Source organism: Onychostoma macrolepis, chromosome 07 (genome assembly GCF_012432095.1).
Source record: "Onychostoma macrolepis isolate SWU-2019 chromosome 07, ASM1243209v1, whole genome shotgun sequence".
Taxonomy (NCBI): domain Eukaryota; kingdom Metazoa; phylum Chordata; class Actinopteri; order Cypriniformes; family Cyprinidae; genus Onychostoma; species Onychostoma macrolepis.
Genome location: NC_081161.1, coordinates 1,904,512 through 1,921,578, shown reverse-complemented (window position 1 = coordinate 1,921,578; position 17,067 = coordinate 1,904,512). Strand labels below are relative to the sequence as shown.

The window sequence follows — 17,067 nt, the reverse complement described above, 5'->3', positions numbered from 1 at the left end:
TCTTCCATTTTCTAATAATTGCGCCAGCAGTTGTTGCCTTCTCACCAAGCTGTTTGCCTATTGTCCTGTAGCCCAGCCCTGTGCAGGTCTACAATTTTGTTCCTAAACAGCTCTTTGGTCTTGCCCATATTGGAGAGGTTGGAACCATTGATTGAGTGTGTGAACAGGTGTCTTTTATACAGGTAACGAGTTCAAACAGGTGCAATTAATACAGGTAATGAGTGGAGGATAGGAGGGCTTCTTAAAGACAAACTAACAGGTCTGTGAGAGCCAGAATTCTTGCTGGTTGGTAGGTGATCAAATACTTATTTCATGCAATAAAATGGAAGTTAATTATTTAAAAATCATACAATTTGATTTTCTGGATTTTTTTTTTTTTTTTTTTGATTCCGTCTCTCACAGTTGAGGTGTACCTACGATGAAAATTACAGATCTCTCCATTCTTTGTAAGTGGGAAAACTTGAAAAATCGGCAGTGTATTTGCCCCACTGTAAATACTGATGGAGTTGACAAACTGATGAAGTTCACAAAGGTCCAACTGAGGTTACAACAATTGATTGACAAGACAACAAATTAAGACAACTGATTTTTAAACTAATCTTTAATTTAATACAATAATTCTAGAGCATGTATTTAAAACAAATAATAATAATATAATATAAAAAAAAAAAAAAAATATATATATATATATATATATATATATATATATAAAATAAAAAATCTGAGTATACAGATTCCGTAAATAGGGAATTTTTAAATGAATTTGCTCAATTTATGAGTGAAATCGTCACCAGTTACGACAGGATTTTAATACTGGGAGACTTTAACATACATGTGTGTTGTGATTCCAAACCACTATCCAAAGACTTTCTTAGATTACTTGATTCTTTTGACTTTGTGCAATGGGTATCTGGACCTACTCATGCTCAAGGACATACTTTGGACTTGATTTTATCCCGTGGTGTGTCAGTGCTGGATATAAAAATTGTGGACGCTGGCATATCTGATCATCTACCCATATTGTTCTCTGTGTCTCTTGATGGAAATACTCCAAGTCAATCATCATTGCCATGTTGGACTCGTATATTTACAGAATGCTCAAGTAAAGAATTTGCTTCTAAGTATGAATTATTAGGTGCTACTCAGGATATGATTACTCATACCGGTCACCTGGATGTTAACGAGCATCTTAGTGTTTTCAACAATAATTGCTCCAATATCTTAAACACTATTGCTCCATTAAAGATGAAAAAACACAAACATAATTCAATACCTTGGCATAATGATACCACTCGTTCCCTTAGGAAGGCTTGTAGAAGTGCGGAACGTAAATGGAAAAAAGACAGGCTTCAAGTCTCATATGAAATCTTACGTGACTCTCTCTCTGCATTTCAGCGAGCTGCCAAGGCTGCAAAGTGTAGATACTTTTCAGAGTTAATCACACAAAACAGCCATAAGCCAAATATTTTATTCTCTACTATTGAATCTGCACTCCATCCAGCTGTCAACATTTTTTCCGAGGTATCTGTCTCTCTGTGTGAGAAGTTTGCTAATTATTTTAATGACAAGATCTCTCGAATCATGTCTGCTGTATCAATGCCGTCATATGAATTGGTTGATGTCCTATACTCCGGTTCCACCTGGTCTCTCTTCGAGTCTGTTAACCTGAACACCTTAATCAAAACTCTGTCTAGCCTGAAACCCACAATGTGTCCTCAGGACGTTATTCCAACACGTTTTCTTAGACAGATCATTGACACTATTGGTCCTGATTTGTTGTCTATTATCAATAAATGTCTCCAAACTGGGATTGTCCCCCACGTCTTCAAACTTGCCACAGTGCGACCACATCTTAAAAAACCAAATTTGGACTCGACATTGCTGGTTAATTTTCATCCGATTTCAAATTTGCCTTTTTTATCAAAAATATTAGAGAAAATTGTCTCAAATCAACTCCAATCTTATTTGTCTCACAATTCTATTCATGAAAAATTTCAGTCTGGTTTTAAATCCTGTCACAGCACTGTCTGCCCTCTTAAGAGTTTTAAATGACGTCATGTTGACTACAGATTCTGGCCAGTTTACAGCTCTGGTTTTGTTAGACCTTAGCTCTGCCTTTGATCTGGTCAACCATGATATTCTTAAATCTCGTCTTGAGGCATGTGTTGGTTTACGGGGCACAGTATTACAGTGGTTTAGGTCATATCTTACCAATAGGAGATATGTCGTCAACATTGGGCACCATTTCTCCTCTGAGATGCATTTAAAATCTGGTGTACCTCAAGGATCGATTCTTGGTCCAGTATTGTTCTTACTTTATATGCTTCCTTTAGGGCTTATTTTTAACAAGCACGGGGTCTCTTTCCATCTATATGCAGATGACACCCAAATCTACATCCCCTTAAAGCGTGGCAATAAACATGGCATTAAGCCCATTTTGGATTGCCTGGAAGAACTGAAACTTTGGCTTGCAACACATTTTTTTTGCCTCAATGAGAGTAAAACTGAATTCATCATGTTTGGTCCCAATGATAAAAGTGTATATGATCTCGAAACTACTTCTCTGTCACCATACAGTACTACTTGTGTCAGAAACTTGGGTGTTTGGTTTGACAATAACCTCAAATTTGATAAGCAGATAAGTTCTGTTGTTAAGTCCTGTTTTTATCATATCCGGCTTCTCTCCAAAGTGAAATCATTTCTATCATCACGGATGTTTGAAATCATAATGCACGCATTTGTTACATCTAGGCTTGACTACTGTAATTCTCTGTACATTGGTGTTTCTCAATCCTGTGTCTCTCGTCTGCAGTTAGTCCAGAACGCAGCAGCTCGGCTTCTTACTGGAAAGCACAAATACGATAGTATTACACCGGTTTTAATTTCACTTCATTGGCTTCTAGTAAAGTACAGAATTGATTTTAAAATTCTATTGTTTGTCTTTAAATCTCTTCACAATCTGGCCCCATTGTACTTAACTGAGTTGTTACAGCCTCATACTTTGTCGAGATCTCTCAGATCCACTAATTCTGATCTATTGCATGTTCCTAGGACAAGACTAAAAACGAGAGGTGACCGTGCCTTTTCTGTTGTCGGCCCAAAACTTTGGAGTAGTCTCCCCTTTCATATCAGAACTGCTCCAACCTTGTCGGTTTTTAAATCCACATTAAAGACCTATTTTTTTCTCATTGGCGTTTGATATTCCATGATAAATTGTCTCTGTCCTTGTGTTTGGAGTGCCACACATTCTTATAGCCTGTGTATATTCTGTGAATATCTGAGTTTTATAGCTGTATTTAATTCTGCCTATTGTCACACACTGGTAAGGAGGCAGACAGGTAGGTGTACATCAAAAGGGGTTTATTTAAAGAGAACCAAGGTAGGGCTTCCAACAGAAGAGAGTCAACAAAGGGAATACTGGAAGCAGAGTAAACAGTCTAAATGAAACATAACTTGCTTAGTTCATCATAGGAGAGGCGTTCCAGGCAGGAGAAACAGACAGGTAGGCATCAACCAGCGTTATGGGAGCTTGCAACCTTGAGACCAGTCGATGAGTGACTGAGGTGAGTGTGCTTATGAATGGTGGTGGTAAGTGGTTGCAGGTGTGCGTGATTAGTACTCTGGTGATTGTGAACGGGTGTAGGAGGCTGCTTCAGCTGGTGATGCGGGTGATTCCGTGACACCTATAGTCTGTATAGTGTTGTAAAGCACTTTGGTCAACTTCGGTTGTTTTTAAACTGTGCTATATAAATAAAATTGTATTGTATTGTTAGAGGTAACTTTTTACATATTTTTTTTATTTTGATGAGTTTCTTCATTTTTAATATAAAAAGAGCTTTTTTTGTGTAGGACGTTTTGTCTCTTATCTCAAGAATCAGCGAGTTTTAAGATGTGACGTACGGTGCCCTTTACTAATATTGGCACCCTTGGTAAATATGAGCAAAGGCAGCTGTGAAAATAAATCTGCATGGTTGATCTTCTGATCTTTCATTAAAAAAAATCATAAAATTCTATCATTGAAGTAAGACATTTGAAAGTGGGGAGAAAATCTCATGATGAAATAAATGTTTTTCTCCAATGCATGTTGGCCACAATTATTGGCACCCCAAGAAATTCTTATGAGTAAAATATCTCTGAAGTATATTCCCATTCATATTTACATTTTTAGCACATCAGGGTGACTAGGAGCATGAAATTGTCCAGCCATGACTTCCTGTTCCATGGGATTATAAATATGAGGAACACAAAGGCCAAATCCCCTTAATCATCCATCACAAGGAGTAAAACCTAAGAATATAGTTCTGATGTACAGAACAAGATTGATGAGCTTCACAAAATAGAAAGTGGCTGTAAGAAAAGAGCTAAAGCATTGAAAATCCCCATTTCCCCCATCAGGGCAATAATTAAGAGGTTCCAATCAATTAAACATGTGTAAGAGAAACAGGTCAATTTAGCTCAAAGGGAATCATTTATGCTAATTTGAACAGAATCACTGTTTTGCGGCTGATCACTGAGTCGGCCGATTCATTGAACGAGCCGTATAACATCAACTCTGCACTGGATATTAAAATCCAAAATATAGTGAAAACACTATTAAGTAGCACAGTAACAAGATTGGCAGATTAAGACATTAACTTGTAAGCACAAAACACAAGATACTTCTCTTTTCAATATAAATAAGACTTTATTGGATAAATCTAAGACATGTAAACTAATCTAACACATAATCGCACACACTCACACATTCACACAAGTTGTAGAAAAAGAGAAAGTGAGGAAATAATGACTTTAAGAGAATGAAAATGTGAAATCCCAAGTTTACAGCAATATGTGCTATTGCATATAGACCTTATCAACCATCAATCACTTAATTAACCCTTGCATTGAGTTTCTCAATGAGGCTAACATTTATATTAAATGCACCAGTTCAGCTAGAATCTGGAGTTTGTACTGTGTTGCCTTTGTGTTAAGGGATTCCCTTTTGTTGTCTTCTTTGCAGAAAGGGGGTTTCCCGAGGTTGCTGATTGGCTGAAAGTTCAGCGGTCGTTCGTGGTGAAGTCTTGGGAAGCCAATGGTTGGGCGTTGGCTGAAGTTGCGGAGTTGTGGGCTAGTTGCAGTTTTAGACGGGCGCTCAAGGTCGGACTCAGAGACACGGCGTTGGCAAACTTAACTTGTAAAAAAGAAATTAAAGTAAAAGAATAAAAGGATGTAACGAGACTAGATGGGTTTTCTTCTGGTCACATGGTCCGAATTTTCCCGCTCTTGCAAAGTATAATTTTGGACATGATTTCTATAACCAGAATATGATACATTTGACAAAGAATTGATTGGAAGAAGCATTTCAAGCAATAATTTTCACACACATACGTACCAAACATGAATATAAACCCTTAGGCTATTCAAGAGTTATTAAAAAGATATACACAATGAGCGATTATGACATTAATTCAAAAGTGTGGGTTACATACATAATATGGAGTAATGCAAAAAAATGATTAGTTGCTCATAAGTCTTTTTAAGATGATTTTAGGTGGATATGGAAAAGGCTGTTTCTGTACCATTCTGTGGGCGTGAGAATCAACATGATCTCACAGAATTCCGTGTAATGTTCACGGACTTAATTAACCCCGAATCTGTGGTGGCATCACGGAATCGCCGAAAATTCCGTGATGGGCTCACAGAAAAAAATCTGTGATGGGCTCACAGAAGTGATACCAATGTAAGTCAGTGACAGGCATCAGCCGTGCTCCACGCACGGAAACCCTTAGCATCAATATGCTGACGCGATACTGGGGAATGTATCGTCATCATTATTGTTCAGAACTGGGTAGGTTTAGGGTAGGGGTGGGGTCAGGTACTCCAGTGAAAGTATAACTGCATCGGAGTCACTCTTTTTACGTGGTCCGATGCAGCGCTGGTGTTAAACCAGTGAATCCGTGCATGGACCACGGCTGGTGCCTTCTGTGAGCCCAGCACGGAATTTTCGGCGATTCCGTGATGCCACCACAGATTCAGGGTTAATTAAGTCCGTGGACATTACACGGAATTCTGTGAGATCAGGTTGAGAATGTGTTCTGTGAAGACCACAGAGGTTAAAAGGTCTCATAAGGAATTTCAGTCTGGTTCTTGTCCTGGGTGGGGGAACCCATCCAACGAAGTCTCTACTAATGTCTTCCCTCATGTGATGGTCATGATGTTTGACCATCAGTCTTAGTTACTTGCCCCAAATTTAACAATCTCCTGTGTTCTTTTGTTAAGATTAAGAAAACTTGAATGTTAATTTCTTTTAATGCGGTGCGCTGTCGCCCTTTCTGCGTAAAAATCAGGCGAATCATGTAACGTAAACGTCATACAGTCTCTTGCTCGAGACAAAAAAATAAAAATAAAAAAAAGAGTTGAAAGTGTACCGTGCCGCGGAAGAGTGTTTCTCAAGCGCTGCCCGTGAGCGCGATTCGAGATGGAGTGAACACGGAGAAAAGCGTTTCATAATTCATAACTCGTACACCACAAACACCACGTACACCCCCGCCCCAACGACAGTTTTGCGTAGGACCCCCGAAAGGCTAGAATCGGCACTGTTGATACTAGAGCTGAAATAAACGAATTATCTTTAAACACATCCTTCTCCATGGCATTATCATCAAGAACCTGAAACCATCATGAAGTCCCACCACACAAGGGGGAGGTGGATATTAGCAAGATTTAGAAAACCTCACCACTCACAACAGCCCACTACTACTCTTACCCAACTCCCAGCATGCAACAGAGAGAGAGAGAGAGAGAGAAAAAAAAAAAAAGATACACTCTGTATCAAGAGAGCTGTCATTGCCATTCAGGTAAGACTTCATGAATCCAATTAAATTCTAGTGTAATTGTTTGCATTTGACTGACCAATAGATATGTTTTATATAATGTTACACTCTAAAAATAGGAACCCGGTGTATTGTGTTAAAATAAAGGAATTTTCTGTATTGATTTTTCACAGGTGTTTTACCCATATTTTGAATTGCACCTTGCATTATGTTGTACATTTAACAGAAACAATAATGGCAGAAAATTATCAATATATATATATATTTTTTTCCATTTTATACATATTTTGCCAACTTGCCAGCTATTAAGACTATAACCACTATATAAGCACTATATTAATGACTGTTGAGAAAAAGAAGAACACTTTAGCATACTTAAGTATTTTTTGCTTAATATATAAGGTTTTTAAAGTATATGGGTCATTCTACAGAAACGTCCACTTTTGGTTTGGCAAGATGTCTTAAAATGTATTTATTTTTTTAACATTTAAACTTAGACCACATTATTTACATTTACATTTACATTTATGCATTTAGCAGACGCTTTTATCCAAAGCGACTTACATTGCATTCAAGTTACAGTTTTTACATTTTATCAGCTCTTGCTTTCCCTGGGAATCGAACCCATGATCTTGACGTTGCTAGCGCCATGCTCTACTATTTGAGCTACAGGAAAGCTCAAAGGACATTATTAGATTACCTTTTGACTTTATGAATACACATAAATGACAGCTTAATGATTTTTTAAAAATCTTTTTTGTACATTTATTGTACTTTTTTTTTTTTTTTTTGGTCACTAGTGTTACCTTACTTCTTTGGCAATTTTAAAGGTTTTTATGAAATATTATTTCTCGATTTTTTTTCAGCACATGTAGTCAGAGTTACAGAAAAATAATGATAATGCAACAAATAAGAAGATTATGTTTTATACTTTAATCAGGTTTGTTAAAAGTGTGATGGAATGATGTTAGTTCATTTGTGGAACCATGTATTTGCTATAAAAATGTAAATATTTGAAAAACAGTTATAAACAAGTAATGATGCAATCCTTTATATCTTAACTCTTGAGTGTAGCAGAATTCAATGGATGTAAAATTATTGTCATGTCACATGTGACACATTTTATGTAATGTGACAGAAAAAAAAAAAAAAAGCACGGTAAGACTAGTGACATACATTAGACCAAAGATCCTTATTCTTCAACTATTATTATTAGATGAGACTAAATTTTTACATTTGACATACATTTGGCATTTATAGTGAAAGCAGTTAGTAAAAGAATATAAACATAAACTGATCTTCACTGGTGTGACCCACAAGGAAGGTAACACCAGTGACAATTTCCATGAAAGATGCATTTTACTAAAAAGTCTGCTGCAAGGTATTAAAAAGCCGCATGTTGCCAATCATGGTATACTCACTGCATTAAGTAGTTTAATCCAATTGTATTCTAGTTTTTTACAAGTCCCTAACAATAAAGTAGGCCACACCAGTGACTTCAACTAAAAGCTTCATATGAAATCATGAGATAAATGAGAAAATTTCAATGGACTTTTGGACAATGTACTTTTATCATGGGCCTTTTTTCATAGGTCTTTTTGAAATGGGAGGAAGGAAGTCGAATTATGTCATCAGTGTGATTTTTATTACAAAATAAATTATTTTTGTTAAATGGTAACACCAGTGACACAACTCCAGGGATCCACTACTTTCATTATATATTTTAGAATATTAATTTGGCATTTAGTTTTCACATCATATATTTGATAGTTATGAATACATTATTGTATGTTAAATGGTAGAAAAACCTGTTTTTGACCTAAAATAAAGCACTTTCCGTCTGTACAAATATTGCCACATTGATGGCTCAAGAAGGTCTAATTGTTCAAATAACACATTGTTTTAATTTAATATATATATATATATATATATATATATATATATATATATATATAAACTGTAACCCTAATGTCTTTTTCAATTGTAATATTTCTATAAAGGCTAGGGACAGAAAAATTTACGTTTCTGTAGAATGAGCCATATACTCATTTAAATAATATAATATAATACTTAAGTAATAGAAGTTGCAAATTGATTTATGTGCTGTATTTTTTTTATTTTAATAAATATCAAAAAGGGAATTATTAACATAGGAAAGATTAATCATATTGCCAATCTAAATACACTAATCTATAGATTAGACTAGATTAGATTAGAGGTTGCACAGATTAGTCAACTTTAATGCTCCTCCGTGATGCTTTGAGCTTGACGTCGACTAGTCGCTGATCCTTTAAATTTTACCCATATTCAGAACAGAACAAGAAAAAAAAAATAGTAAATAAGTAACTATAAAATTATAGCACAAAATTATATTTACAGTTATAAAATATAACACAAATTATAATGCCATTAATTATGAACAACAATAAATGTCAAGGCAAAGTGAAATTGAAAAATACATCTCTCATTCGGCACAAAACAAATTTTTACATATTTGCAATTTAATATTTGGTGGCTAAACTATAAGGCTATTTATTATGAAAACGTACTTTACTCGTGTTCATCCCTCACATGCCTCAGATGTGTGCTGGTGGTCACGCTGAACGGCACAGACTGAACAACAGATCGTTTCAATTGAGCAGTGTAACTTTTTCCATGTATACTTGTATTTGTATTGTATTTGTACTTGTATTTAAACGCATTTTACATCGATGATGAACAAGCTGCGATGTCTAGTCAGGAATGCTATAAATGATATTTTGTGCATGTGAGGAGTTCTTATACTTGTCAAAACAACTTAAAATACAACGTCATTAATGGTCATGCATATAAGAGTCAGATATTATTCAAAAATGTAAAGGGTCTATTTTTTATTTATGTGGCCTATCACAACAACATTTTTTTTTTTTTTTTTTTAATTCATACATTTTATCACATGTATAAATTGCATTTTTTTTTTTACATTTTATCACAGCTACACAAAACAGTGGAATACTTCAATAGGGCTAGTATTCAACCCTACCCCTGACCACAGACAGTGGACCTGCTTCTTGCCAATGTGATCATCGCACCTTAACTCTTTTTTGATTTGTTTTGTTTTCTGTTTTAGCATGTCAGTGTGACCATGGAAGATAAAAATAACTACAGTGATCCTGACATCTCTGACACATCAACTGAAATACATTTCTATGATCCATATATGAATGGAACACATCATTCTTCAAGTTCTTACATCAGACTGTGTATCTTCCTCATCACTAGTGTTTGTGTGGGTCTGCCAGCTCTCGTTTGGGCTTTTCGGCTTCTTTATCTTCACATGAAGATCAGAGAGCAAATCTCATCCTTCATCGTCCTCCTCCTCCTCAGTGACCTGATACAACTGCTCCTCAGTCTATATGTAGTGACACAACTACTGATGATATTAAACTGGACCCCTGAGCTTTTCCTGTTTTGGTCCGGATTGCATTGGTGTGGTTTTCATCTGCATCAGCTGGTGGCTCTAGAGGGGGTTTTGACACTGAAATATCCACTGTTTTCTGCTCGCATTTTCTCACACCCCTGTTATTTCATAATCTTCATCTTTGTGCTTGCCTTTTCTGTACAGAGTGCTTTATTTTTTTTCATGGAACCATTTGTAAATACGAATATTTTGTTATTTAATATTGGCACAAGTTTGGCATCTCTGTGTTTATTGGCTGTATCATTTACAGTCACCTGTAAAGCTCCTTCCACTCATGTCAGCGAAAACACACGTTCAGTGTTCACTGTTGCTGTTTTTACCTTTGTTATGCTGTTCTTACCATTCTTGTTGTTTGTCTGTGTAACCACCTTCACAGATGGAGTTCATACATCTTGGTATATGATGTGTCTCTGTCTGATGAGTTTGAGAGTGATTTCAGACCCTATTCTGTGTGTTTTGGTCTGCAGAGGAAATCTCAGAGCTGTTCAGAAACTACAAACACACATCGAACACAACGCTGATCAGATGTCAGTTTCATCAGCCACCAGAGGTGTTTTTTGAAAGAAGGAGAGAATAAAGCAGACAACGTAAAAAATTAAGAGATTAAAAAGTGTCTTTTAGGATGCATTATTTGATGTGAAAGAAAGAAACAGTTTATTCTCTCAAGGAAGTTTTTTTCAACCGCTTACATTTTCAAAATTTCCTTTTTTTTTTTTAAACTTTACACACAGATCCAAGAACTGCACACACAGAATGCAGAATGCCTCACATCTCTTTCAAAATGAAGCATCTCAAAAGCAAACATTTGCAAACACCTTTGCCATAATATTAATTCCTGTTAGATTTAGAATTGTGTGTTGTGTTTTGCAAAAAGTGAAATTATGAAATTGAAAACTGAGACAAAGGCTGAGAATGTATAGTTATAGAGAGTGTATGGTTTTGCAGATTTGGTGTGTGCTTCTGCAGTTTGAGTGTCAGCTTTCAGAAATTGTGTGACAAGTAAAGATTTTTTACTGCTGTACCATCTCTGTTATTCTTTTCACTCTTGCCATGAACATGGTGGTTACAGTAAGTCAGCTGAGGTGGAATGCAGAGGGCCCTTAACCAAGTCAGGTGTACGACAGTCCCAGGGAGCAGGTGGATCCTACAAGGACTTGAGAGACTCATCACCTGGGCAAGGATGAGTTTTAAACCCTCCAAGTCAAGGTCAATGTTGCTGAAGAGGGGGAAAGTGGTTGACAAGTTCCGTTTTTCCTTCTCAGGAACTGCCATCCCAACCATCACGGAGCAACCTGTCAAGAGTTTGGGGAAGCTCTTTGACTCCAGCCTGAAAGACCCTGCCGCCATCCAGATGTCCAACAAAGAACTTGGAGTTTGGCTCACCAAGGTTGACAAGTCCGGTCTGCCTGGTAGATTTAAAGCCTGGATCTACCAGCATTCCATCCTGCCCCGAGTCTTGTGGCCCCTGCTGGTCTATGCAGTCCCAATGACAACAGTTGAGTCCCTAGATAGGAAGATCAGTGGCTTTCTTCGGAAGCGGCTGGGCCTTCCACGCAGTCTTACCAGTATGAGACAAGTAACATCTTGCAGCTACCCTTCAGTGGCCTCACGGAAGAATTTATGGTGGTACGCACCAGAGAAGCCCTACAGTACAGGGACTCCAGGGACTGCAAGATGTCATCAGCTGGCATTGAGGTGAGGACAGGAAGGAAATGGAAGGCTGGGAAAGCAGTCGAGGTGGCAGAGTCACACCTGAGACAAAAGGCACTGGTGGGCACCGTGGCGACAGGTAGAGTGGGCTTGGGCTACTTTCCAAAGACCCTGGTTAGCCAGGCCTGTGGCAAGGAAAGACACCATCTACTCCAGGAAGAGGTCCGAGCAGGCGTGGAAGAAGAGCGAGTGAGCAGGGTGGTGGGACTCCGGCAGCAGGGAGCGTGGACTAGGTGGGAGAGTACACTGCAGCGCAGGATCACCTGGGCAAACATTTTGCAGGCAGATTTCCATTGGGTCCGTTTCCTGGTACAAGCGGTCTATGATGCCCTGCCAAGCCCAGCGAACCTCCATGTCTGGGGGAAGAGCGAGACACCTTCCTGTCTTCTCTGCTCTGGAAGAGGCTCTTTAGAACATCTCCTCAGCAGTTGCCCAAAGGCTCTGGCTGATGGTCGCTATCGTTGGTGCCATGACCAGGTGCTTAAGGCAATTGCTGAGAGTTTAGCCTCGGCCATCAGCACCAGCAAGTATCATCATGCTCCAAAGAAGGTAGTCCCCTTCATCAAAGCTGGAGAGAAACTCTGGGCATGCCCACAATTAACAACAGGCCTCCTCCACAAAGCCTCGGACTGGCAGCTGCAGGTTGATCTGGGAAAACAGCTGAGGTTCCCTGAGCACATTGTAACAACAAGTCTCCGCCCAGACATGATAGTTAGATTGGATTAGATTAGATTCAACTTTATTGTCATTACACAAGTACAGGTAAAGGGCAACGAAATGCAGTTTAGGTCTAACCAGAAGTGCAATAGCAGCAAGTGCAGGATATACAATGGTTGAATAAGTGCAGGACAACGATATGTACTGAATATATGTATAAATATATATAGAAAGATGGTTACTACTATAAACAGAATTTACAGGTGAATATGTATAGTGAATAAATATAAAGATGGCTATTACTATAAACATAATTTACAGGTGATATGTACTATCAATATAATATATATATACAGATGGCTATTACTATAAACAAGGTGTAAAAGTGCAGTGGAAGTGATTGCATATTACAATTAGACGTACGGTGCAAAATGCTAATGTAAACATTGATAATGTAAACAACAGTCGGCAGTGCAAATGAGCATAATCCAATTGAGGTATGGTAGTGCAAGATACAAAAGTAAACAGTTGTTACAGTAATAAAAATTTACATTCAGTAGTGCAAATAAGGCCGATGTGAGGTAGGAGAGAAGAGTTAATAATATATGAGGAAGTGGATCAACGGGGGTTAGAGTTCAGTAAAGAGACAGCTCTGGGGAAGAAACTGTTCTTTAATCTGCTGGTCCTGGTCCGGAGGCACCTGAAACGCCTGCCGGAGGGCAGGAGAGAAAACAGTCTGTGGGCTGGGTGAGAGGAGTCCTTAAGGATGCTGCGAGCTTGATGCAGACAGCGTTTCCTCTGGATGTGTTCGATGGCAGGTAGTGGAGTCCCTTTGATGCGCTGGGCAGTTTTCACCACCCGCTGCAGTGCCTTGCGCTCCGCAACAGAGCAGCTCCCATACCATACTGTGACACAGTTGGTCAGGATGCTTTCTATTGCACAGCGATAGAAGTTCACCAGGATAGCCGAGGAGAGCTGATTCTTCCTCAGTGTCCTCAGAAAGAAGAGGCGCTGGTGAGACTTCTTGACCAGGCTGGTGGTGTTGGTTTTCCACAACATGTCAGCTGAGATGTGGATCCCCAGGAGCTTGAAACTGGAGACACGCTCAACAGCCATTCCATTGATGTGGATGGTGTCGTGTGTGCTTCTTGACTCCTTCCTGAAGTCCACGATGAGCTCCTTCGTTTTGGTGGTGTTGAGGAGCAGGTTATTTTCAGTGCACCATGTGGCCAGGTGCTGGATCTCCTCCCTATAGGCAGTCTCATCGTTGTTACTGATGAGGCCAATCACCGTGGTGTCGTCTGCAAACTTGACGATGGAATTAGATCCATACACAGGCTTGCAGTCGGAGGTGAAGAGGGAGTAGAGAAACAGGCTTAGCACACAGCCCTGTGGTACACCAGTGTTAAGTGTGATGGATGTGGAGCAGGTGAATCCTGATCGAACATTCTGGGGTCTGTTGGTCAGGAAGTCCAAAATCCAGTTGCACATTGAGGTATTGATGCCCAGGTCTCCAAGTTTGGCTATTAACTTGGTTGGGATGACAGTGTTGAATGCTGAGCTGAAGTCAACAAACAGCATACGTGCTCTTATTGTCCAGGTGAGTGAGCACAGAGTGCAGTGCCATGGAAACTGCATCCTCTGTGCTCCTATTGCTACGGTAGGCAAACTGGTGTGAGTCCAATGTGGATGGTAGAGAGTCTTTTAGGTGTTCCAGGACCAGCCGCTCAAAGCACTTCATAACGATGGGTGTGAGTGCTACAGGGCGGTAGTCATTAGGGCATCTCGGGCTAGAGTGTTTTGGCACTGGCACAATGGAAGTGCATTTAAAGCATGTTGGTACGGCTGCTTGGGCAAGAGACAGATTGAAAATGTCTGTAAAAACCCCAGCGAGCTGCTCCGCACATGCCCTGAGAACACGACCAGGGATGTTGTCTGGTCCAGCAGCCTTGTGTGCGCTGATCCGGCTCAGTGCCTTGCAGACATCTGTGGAGGAGAGTATGATTGGTGGGTGGTCAGCTGAGGGATTGAGCTTGGTGGCAGTTTCTCTGTTGTCTCTTTCAAAGCGAGCATAAAAGTAATTTAGCTCGTTCAGGAAGTTGACATCAGTGGCTGCGGGGGTGGAGTGGGTGGGTTTGTAGTCACTGATGGCCTGAATGCCCTGCCACATGCGTCGAGGGTCAGAGTTGGAAAAGTGTCCCTCTATCTTTAGCTTGTAGCAGTGCTTGGCCTTTTTGATGCCCCTCTTCAGGTTTGCTCTGGATGTGCTGTAGGCTTGTGCATCTCCTGATCTGAAGGCAGTGTTGCGTGACTTCAACAGGAGTCGCACTTCCTTGTTCATCCAAGGCTTCTGATTTGGATATGTGGTGATCTGTTTCTGGGTTGTAACACTGTCAATGGTGATATTGATATGATCCAATACAGAGGAGGTGTAAGAGTCAATGTCTGTGTGAGCGCCACTGGTGGCTTGAGAAGCAAACATACTCCAGTCTGTGTGTAGAAACCTTTCCTGGAGTGTGGAATCTGCCCCCGCAGGCCACACCTTGATGGTCTTCACTGATGGCTTCACACGGTTGATGAGGGGTGCATATTTGGGAGTGAGGAACAAAGAAAGGTGATCTGACTGTCCCAGGTGGGGGAGGGGTGTCGCAACGTAAGCTCCAGCCATGTTTGTGTAAACATGGTCTAAGGTTTTGTTTCCTCTGGTGTGACAGGAAACATGCTGGTGAAACTTGGGTAGCACTGACTTTAAGTTTGAGTGATTAAAGTCAGCTGCAACAATAAAAGCTGCTTCCGGGTGATCAGTCTGTTGTTTACTGATGGCTGCGTGAAGTTCTTTCATAGCAAGCTTGGCATCAGCATCCGGGGGAATATAGGCTGCAGTTATAATGGTGGAAGTGAACTCCCGCGGTAGATAAAACGGTCTACATTTAACCATGAGAAACTCAAGGTTAGCTGAACAATGACTCCCAACAATAGCAGAGTTTGTGCACCAAGCTTTGTTAATGTAAATGCACAATCTACCACCTCTGGTCTTACCGGAGCCATCTAATGTTCTATCCGCCCGGAGTGTGTGGCGTCCCGCTAGCTCAATAGCGGTGTCCGGTATTCCGCTGTTTAACCAGGTTTCCGTGAAGATTAGGACGTTACAGTTCAAAAGTTTCTTGCTGTGTGTGATGCTGAGTCGAATCTCCTCCATTTTGTTCACTAGCGACCGTACATTGGCAAGGAAAATGCTGGGTAAAGAGAGCCGGGGTGGTGTTAGCCTTAGCTTAGCTCTTAGTCCTCCACGCTTCCCCCGCCTTTGTTTACGATCTCGACGCCGCCTGCGAGCACTTCCGCCCGGCCGGGTAGGGTGCATAGCCTCGGGTGTCCTAGCGATCTCAGGAAGGAGTCGAAGATTGTCCATAAAAATGTTGGAAATTCGCAAACCGATATCCAAAAGCTCACAACGGGAGTACGATGTAAAGGCACAACTGTTCTGCACGAACAGGCCCGAGATGAGTAAGAAAAATACCGCAAAATTGCAAAATCTGGAGAGACCCAGAGCCTCGCGATGTACTCGCGCCGCCATCTTGCGAACATTACCTCAGAGGTTTCAAAACAGCTGATCATGCTGGAACTTACGGTTCCCTGGGAAGAGCGTATTGAGGAAGCAAATGAGAGGAAACGCGGTAAATACCAGGAACTGGTGGAGGAGTGCAGGGAGAGAGGCTGGAGAACCTTCTATGAGTCCTCAGTCGTTTGGGTGCACTGTAAAAAATGGCTGTAAAAAAAACAGCCAATTTCCAACAGTTAAATACTGTTATTTCAATAGACAGTTTAATTCTGTAAATTAACAGTCAAAGTCTCATAGATTAATCACTTGCTATAAATTTGCAGCATTTAACTGTAAACCCGTTGGCGCCTTTAAAAAAACTGTCTTGCGCTGCATGTTTTTTGGTGGGGATTTTTTTTTATCAGTCGTCTTTTTCAGCGCGGTAAACGAGATAACATCACAGCTCACTTCTTCCGTTCACCTCCGTTGTTTTAAAGGACACGGTTCAAGGTAAGTTTGTCTTTTTGTTGTTGTTTCATTACGTTTTCCCACAACTTGTTAAATCACTTCTTTCGAAAGGTATTTGTGATTGTGCTACTTGACGCAAATCATGTTTTGCAGGCAGTTCTTAAGGTCAGCCATTCTGCTAACGTAAGTTAACTAGTTTTCTCCGAAATCCGATTTTTACAACGAATATACTTTGCTTGGTTAAAAAGGTACTACTTCGACATAAGCTCTATTTAATTTTGTAGAAACCCTTAAATCCACATCTATTTCTGATTCATGATGCTAATTTTAGATACCAGATGCTTAAATTACATGTAAATGTTACTCAATGAGTTACACCAAGCCAATATAATCCACGCAAAAAAAAAAAAAAAAAAAGGTTA

At 39.8% G+C, this 17,067-nt stretch overlaps 1 pseudogene; it reads left to right on the top strand.

Annotated features, from left to right (window-relative positions):
- The first annotated feature begins 3,575 nt into the window (after window positions 1-3,575).
- On the top strand, window positions 3,576-16,411 carry LOC131543440 (uncharacterized; annotated as a pseudogene).
- Window positions 16,412-17,067: the final 656 nt, after the last annotated feature.